The sequence below is a fragment of the Phoenix dactylifera genome, chromosome 1 (assembly GCF_051530095.1).
Source record: "Phoenix dactylifera cultivar Ajwa chromosome 1, Ajwa_hap1_PhDact_Kaust_v1.1, whole genome shotgun sequence".
NCBI classification, from domain to species: Eukaryota; Viridiplantae; Streptophyta; class Magnoliopsida; order Arecales; family Arecaceae; genus Phoenix; species Phoenix dactylifera.
In genome coordinates this window covers 60,615,120-60,623,651 of record NC_143190.1, presented here as the reverse complement: position 1 = coordinate 60,623,651, position 8,532 = coordinate 60,615,120, and positions in this window count along the sequence as shown.

The following is an 8,532-nucleotide window of genomic DNA, read 5'->3' as shown; positions in this document are numbered from 1 at the left end:
TTTTATTAAAAAAAAAGGTACTGGCAGTTTGGTAATTATATTTATAAAATGTTGCAGAATTTTAAGATATATTTGATAAATAAAATGAGAAAATATTTTGGTATGACAAAGACCATAAAAAATATTGTATAGTATTATACAATAAAACATAATAAAATATAGAATTGGTTGCATACATACCCTCTTAAATATTTAAATTTGCATGAATACCTTCCTAAATTGATATTTGCATGTTACCCTTATAAAATACTTGTTTTGCAGATATACCCTTTATTTTTCTTTTTTTGGCATATGTGCCCACACTATCTAACGTCGTCAAAAAATTAGCAGTTTAAAATTAAAAATAACTGAAATATCCTTAATGTGTAAATATGCAAAAGAAAATATTTATAAGGGTATATATGTAAATAATATTTTTGTGAGGGTATTCATACTATTTCACATTATTATGAGGGTTTACATGCAAAAAATTCTAATTTTATTTGTTTCTATTTCAGCCTATTTTAATACTCGGATTTGTCTAAAGTGGTTTTCTACCACATGGCTATGAAGGTTGTTAATAAGTCTGAAGGGTTCAAAGTCCTTCAATAATTTTGCTTGGGGATGATTGATGTTGTTCTTCCACCCATAAGCATAGCAATAGCAAGGAAGCTTGATCATTGTAATCTATCGTGTGCCTTTAAGAGATTCTAATTTTTTTTCTATATTCTAATGTATGCTCTCATATATGCATCTATAACAATAAATATTATAAGCTATGTTTCGATGAAATAAGATATAGAGGTTGTTATAAATGAAGAAGAATTAAGTAGATTAATCCCATAAGTAGTGAAATAACTTCTATAACTCTTTTTGTTATCTCTTTTTGAAGAGTAGGCACTAAACAAATTTGAGTGTTAAAACAAGTTGAAATAAAAAAAAAATTAAAATTTTTTGCACGTAAAATCCTTCTAAATATGTGAAACTGCATGAATACACTCGCAAAATATTATTTGTATATATATCCTTATAAATGTTTTCTTTTGCATATCTACCTATTAAGAAAATTTAGTGAATTTTAATTTTAAACCGCTAATTTTTTGATAGTTAGCTGGTGTTGTTGGAAATTGTATCCTAAATGTCAATCGTCAGCATGTTGATGATTGAATTTTGTAAATGAATTGATAAATTAATAAAGTGTTATTTGGCATTATTCATCATTTCATTGTACATCTTCAAATGAACTCTTATATGATGAAGTCCTTAGGACTTGTTTTATGATAAAGGAGGATTTATCTTCAAGTCCTTAAAATTGTTCGCGATCAAATGATATGCTGTTACTAGGACGACAGCATTATCGAGATTAGGTCGTTGTGTGACATATACGTTGGTTGTTCTCTTAACCAAGGAGTGTGGAGATACTGATATGTCACACAGGTGAAGTGTATGAGTACATTTTACTGAACGTGACCAATTCCGGAACGCTCTACTGTCAAGAGATGTTCCGAGTGGATATGGGTATAAGTTTGGCCCTCTGACCTGAGACCGCAACCTGTGACTAGCAAACAACTCACTGTACTTTGGTACCGAACTACCTGAATTTCTAATTCAGTGACGGAAGGTCACTGGGTACAGTCAAGTACTTGCATAGTCAGTTATGAGTCAAGATGGAATTGACCCCTCCTGAAAACAGGAGATAATGCCTTGTGTTCAATTTAGCAAAATCTTGGCCAGGATAATCCTTGTGAGGAGTCACAGGATTTCTAAAGTTGAATCACATCATGGATGCACTTATTACAGAGTTGACAGAACTCTGAAATCATCCTGACATTTAGGAGTCAAAGGAATAAATTATACGGTAACCATAGTCCAAGGGTTCTTGAATATTGCTTTGCAATCATTCGGCCTATCCAGACGTCGGGTACCATTGCTAGATGGTCATTTCGATTAGTACAAAAAGTTGTTCTTGTGCTATCGATTTGGGTTCGAACCTATGGGGTCACACGCATAGAAGTTTCTAGGTTGATCAAATGGCCGATTGATGATTAAGAATCATTCAGAGGTAATTTGGTCAGTTCGATTGACAAATTATCCTAAGCAAAAGTTGCATTAAAATAATTATTGAATTATTAGAGGATTAATTAGCAATTAGATTGCTAATGAACTCAATTTGATTGAGTAATTGGGCTTAGGTTGAGCCAAATTGAATAGGATTCAATTTGGGTTGCATCAGGGTTTGACCTAACTGGATTGGGTTCAACCCAAGTAGATTGAGCTTGACCCAATTGATGGGACTTGACCCAATTGAATTGGGCTTGATCCAAATCAATTAGAACACCTTATTTGATGTGGATTTTTAGTCCAAATAATCAGAATTGGATAAGGAGAAGAATCCCTAAATTTTAGGAACCCATCCTTATCTTCTTGGAGAAGAATAACATCTTAATTTATTCCCAAGATTTTCCATACCTATCCTATTTATTTTTAGCCAAAAATTGGCATGAGAAGAGAGGAGGCGTGGGGCTATATTTTCTATAAAAATGGCACCTCAAATCTTTCTAAAAAAATTTATATGAATTTCCTAATTTGTAGGGACTGCATGGCGCATGAAATAGGGTGGTCTGCGGCTGAACTTTCAATGCATGAATTTCTATCTTTTAGGGATCCAAAATACACGAAATTTAGATTTGTTTATCTCCTATTAGCTATCAAATCATCATAATTTTTGGAGATTTTATCAGCCAAATTAATTGGCTAAATTAGGTGTGAGGCGGGGGCGGGGGGGGGGGGGGGGGGGGTCTTTTGGCTATAAAAAACCCCCACGCCTAGGGTTCAAGATATACAATATTTAGAGGTTTCAAAAAATTCTGAAAAAATTTTCTGAGGGCCTCCATCTCTTCTTCTCCTTCTTCCTCACATCCATCCTCCATCTCTTTGAATAACAATCAAAAATTGAGTGTTTGGAAGGAGAAAGCTTCAGCTATTGCAGCGTTCCTGCACGAGCTAGCACTTCCATGGAAAACGATCTACCTAGGGCTTTGCATTGACAATCTATAGAGGCCGGACATGTGTGCGGCTGCAAAGCGTGATTAAGGAGTCATCCAAGATCTCTAAGAAATCAGGTATGAGATTTGATCTCATTAAAGTTAAGATGAGATCTTAAACATGGTTGCTGAAATTTCAGGATTGCTGAAATTTCAGAATTGTATGTTAGACATACATTCATTGTTTCATGTTTTACATAAATATTTAAATCATGGTTCTTAATTTTGTTGTAGAGATCTGATCTCTAACATGCATAAAAATTAAATAGTTTAATTTTTAAATGCTTTCGCTGTAATTTTTTTGAAAATAAATGCATGCAGCCCGCAAGGGTTACTTTCAATGGTATCAGAGCCAAGGTTTATTGTATGTTTAAACTTTATGCTTAAAACAATTGTATTAATCTAAGTAGTTTAGTAATCTAATTGGATTAATCACCAGACCGTCCGATCATAAGAGAAAGAAGGGTTCGTTACCCTCTTTTTTCATTCGATGGGATCTCCTATAGTATATAGGGGTGCCACTGTGATTGATCCTTGAAGATGAACAACGAAAGGTATATTAAAATCTGTTTTAATCTTTGTAATTAAATCTAAGATTTATAAATATGTTCCGATCAGATCTAAAGAGTATTTATGAATGATTTAGTAACTGGTTTTGCATGATTAATCAGATCTAAAAATTAGTTGCATATGATGCATGAGATCTAGATAAATTCATGTTGATGTATATATGATATAAAGAACATGAATAAATCTGAAATCATAAACTTGTTTAGATTAGATCTAAATAAAATTTATGATTCATTTATTTTCTAATTTTGTATGACAAATCAAATCTGAAAATAAATGCATATGATGTATGTTGTTTAATTAATTCATATTAGTTTGTATATGTGATATATGAACACAAATCATCTAAGATTTAAACATGAATTAAATCTGAAATTAACATGATTAATTACAAATCTCAGATCTGAAAAATAAGTTTTAAGAACTGAAACTTTGTAATTAATATGTAATTAAGAATAATGCAATGATCTGAATTTTCATAAGCTTACACTTAGTTGAGAATTAAGTGATATGAAAACCTAGATCTAGAATTGTAACTCAATTCAATGACATTGCATAATTCATGGGGCATTTGGGTTAGCTCAAATCAAATTCTTAAGATTGGGTTAGACCTAAGGTTAGAATCAAACATGGTCTAATTAGAGTTAATTGATCAAATCTAATTAAGTAGTAACTAGATTAGGTCAAGAAAACTCTAGGTCAAATACAATAGTTGTAGTTGGTCAAATTCCATATCTTTGATTAGACCAAGATGGAACTTGATTGAGGCTCAAAGGTAGAGCCCGAATCATTTGAGTAATCAAATCGAAATTGATTAACCAGTCGGTGTCTAAGGTAAGTTTGGCAGTTTTGACCGATGGTTTTTAATTGGGAACTACTCGTACTAATTCGTCTTTGTCGAGTTAATGGCATATCCCTTCCACCGATCTCACTTACCTGGCTGACATGGTCAATCACATTTTGATTGGATTACTTAATGATTCGAGTTGACCCATGCCTTTAAAAAAAATCAGTATGACTGATTTAGGTGTCTCCTTAATCGGATTGAATCTAGTTCTTATTAATCTGACTTGATGAAGTCAGTGGAAGGATCTAGATTAACCGGTTCTTCTCATCTATTCTCAATTAAATCAAATCCTCTAAAATTATTAGGTTCCTAAAATGAAATAGTTATAGAGATAACTAGATCATAGCCTCCCATTAAGTTGGATGATAATGTATCCAATGGCTAGATAATCATTGGAGGCGCCACACTCCTGGTGATTATTTGACCATTGGAATTGTCATTCAATATATGATGAGTCGAGTGTACCTTCAATAGGTGATCAGGTAGGCCGAGCCACACTCGGGCTTGGTCATCTATTAGTAGATTACACGGAACCCTATCATTTAATGGTTGGACCTAACCAGAATTTTTGGTGGAGGCGCCACACGCCTGTCAAAGAGACTGGGGCAAAATTATCGCTATAAATTGTTTGGTGAAACAATTGGTTCAGAACCTACCAATAGGTGCATATGGGTTGGCCGAGCCACACTCGGGCCCATATGCGATCTATTGGATTCTATTGCCCACTAAAGAGTTAAGTGTAATTCTTCGAATTTGAGGTAGAGGCTACAAATTTGTATAAAATAGTGGGAGGACCTTTAGACTAAAGTCCAAGTCTTTAGGGTATTGTCAATTTATATACTGATAGCCGATTTTCTTTTATGCAGAAATGGCCACTAGTTTGTCACTTCGTTCATTGTTGGATAATGACAAGTTGACTGGACCCAATTTCAATAACTGGCTTCGAAAACTTAAGATTGTGCTAGAGCATGAACGGATTCTTTATGTGATAACAGATCTAGCACCTGAGCAGCCTGCTGCTAATGCACGGGGTACGATCAGAGAAACTTATCAGAAGTGGCTCAATGACCGTATCATTATCCGATGCATTATGCTTGCTGCAATGAGCGACGAGTTCAGTCGTCGGTTCGAGAATGCCCAGCCCGAAGAAATTGTTCAAGTGTTGAACGAATCTTTTGGCACTCCCGACGACGTTGATAGATACAAGACTAGTTGTGCTATTTTCAACACACGGATGAAGGATGGGGCATCGGTGACTGATCATGTATTGTACATGATTGAGTTGATCGAGCGTCTGAGCACTCTCGATTTTTCCCTTCATGATCAATTGGGGAAAAAATGCTATACTGAACTCTCTTCCTGGTTCGTACCGCCCATTTCTCACCAATTTTCGTATGACGAAACCGGTAGTAAATTATCACCAATTGTTGGGTTTACTACAAACTTCTGAGAAGGATCACCAACTCCTAAAAGAGTCGGTGAATTTAGTGGGAGGTTCGTCCAAGGGTCGTGATCCCTTTAAGAAAGGAAAGAAGAAAAACAAAAATCAAAAGAAAAAGGTGCATCGTGCTGAGCAGAGTCAGACTAAGAAGAAGAAGGCTGATCAGAGTAAGGCAAAGTGCTTCTACTGTAAGGAGCAAGGGTATTGGAAAAGAAATTGTCCTCTGTACATTGCATCTCTTGATCCGAATAGGCCTAAGAAAAGTGGGCAATCAGTTGCCAATCAAGGTATTTATATCATAACGCCTTGTAATTTTTCTATTTGTGATAATTCGACCTGGGTATTGGATACCGGTAATCCTTTTAATATTTGCAATTCGTTGGAGGAACTTCAGATCAGTGAGAGGTTTGAAGAAGGAGAAAGATTTCTGAATGTTGGAGATGGAAGACCTGTTCCAGTTCTAACTTTAGGAATTCTTAAACTTGTATTTAGCTCTCATGTAAATGTCCTTAGTGATTGTCACTATTGTCCAAGTTTTTTTATTGAATATCATTTCTATAGGCCTTTTGGCAAAAAATGGTTATGAAATATCAATAAAAAATGATTATTACAATATCATTTGAAATGGTGTAGCTGTAATGAATGGAATTCTGAGTAATGGCATTTATATTTTGTCACAGCCTGTTCATGTAATGTACAAGTCCAATAAGTGCCCTAGAATAGATAATGTCACGGATGTTTACCTTTAGCATCATAGGCTAGGTCATATTAACAAGAACAGGATGAGTAGGTTAAATAAAGAGGAAATTCTCAATGTTAATGATTGTGAATCATTAACAACATGTGAATCATGCCTTCTTGGTAAGATGACTAAGTTACCTTTTACTGGAAAAGATAAACGAGCCAATGACTTATTAACCCTAGTACATTCTAATGTATATGGGCCAATGAGCACAAATGCTAGAGGAGGATATGCATATTTCATTACTTTCACAGACAACCTTTCAAGGTATGGTTATGTCTATTTAATAAGACATAAATCTGAAGCATTTGAAATGTTCAAATTGTATCGTAATGACGTAGAAAAATAAACTGGAAAGAGTATTAAAACTCTTCGATCAGATCAAGGGGGTGAATACCTTTCCAATGAGTTTTTGACATATCTGGAAGAGAATAGAATTCTTTTCCAATGGACTCCTCCTGGTACACCGCAGTATAACGGCGTGTCAGAAAGGAGAAATCGAACTCTATTAGATATGGTTCGATCCATGATGGGGTTTGCTGATCTGCCCATATCTTTTTGAGGATATGCACTTGAGTCAGCCTGTTATATACTTAATAAGGTTCCAAGTAAATCTGTGAATAAAACACCACATGAGATGTGGACGGAACGGAAACCGGTACTCTCTTACCTTAGGGTTTGGGGGTGTCCGGCGTACGTCAAACGTTTGAAGACAGACAAACTTGAACCCAAGTTTGACAAATATTTTTTTATCGATTACTCTAAAGAAACTAAAGAATATTATTTTTACCTTGCTGAAGAACAAAAATTGTTCGTAAGCAATATAGCTGTTTTCTTAGAGAAAGAATTCCTTAGTGAAGGAACTAATAGCTCTAATGTTGAGCTTAGGAAAGTTCAACATGTAGAAGACCCAACACCATCCACTAAACCAATTGAGTCGGATTTGATTAGATCAGATCTAGAACCCATCTTAGATGCACCATTAAGGCGATCAGGTAGAGTACCACATCAGCCGGATAGATACTATGGTTTCTTGGTCCGGGATGGGGATCCTGTCGAACTTGATGAAAACGATGAGGATCCGATCACCTACATGGATGCAATGTAGAGGTATGACTCTGATGCATGACTTGGAGCCATGCAATCCAAAATGGAATCCATAAAGGTCAATGATGTATGGACATTAGTTGACCCACCCGAAGGGATTAAACCCATAGGGTGTAAGTGGATTTTTAAAAAGAAACGGGGCGCAGACGGAAAGGTATAGACCTATAAAGCCCGTCTGGTTGCTAAAGAATATCGTCAGCGTTATGGTATTAACTATGACGAGACGTTTTCTCCTGTGGCAATGCTCAAATCCATTCGGATTATGCTTCCGATAGTAGCGCACTTAGATTATGAAATCTGGCAAATGGATGTAAAGACTGCTTTTCTAAATGGAGATTTAGAAGAGGAGGTGTATATGATGCAACATGAAGTTTTTATATCTGCAAATGAGTCTAAGGTGTGCAAGCTTCAAAAATCCATTTATGGATTAAAGCAAGCTTCACGGAGTTGGAACATACGATTTGATAAGGTGATCAAATCGTATGGCTTCATTAAGAATGAAGAGGAACCTTGCATTTATAAATAGGCAAATGGTTCAGTTATTATATTTCTTGTTTTGTATGTGAATGACATTTTTCTAATCGGAAATGACATTTCTGCAGTACAAGGAATAAACGTTTGGCTATCATCTCAATTTGCCATGAAGGATTTGGAAGAAGCATCTTACATTCTAGGGATGAAGATCTATAGAGATAGATCTAGAAGATTACTTGGATTATCCCAATCCACATACATTGATACTATACTGAAGAGGTTCAGTATGATTAATTCTAAGAAAGGCTATCTTCCGATGGGCCATGGA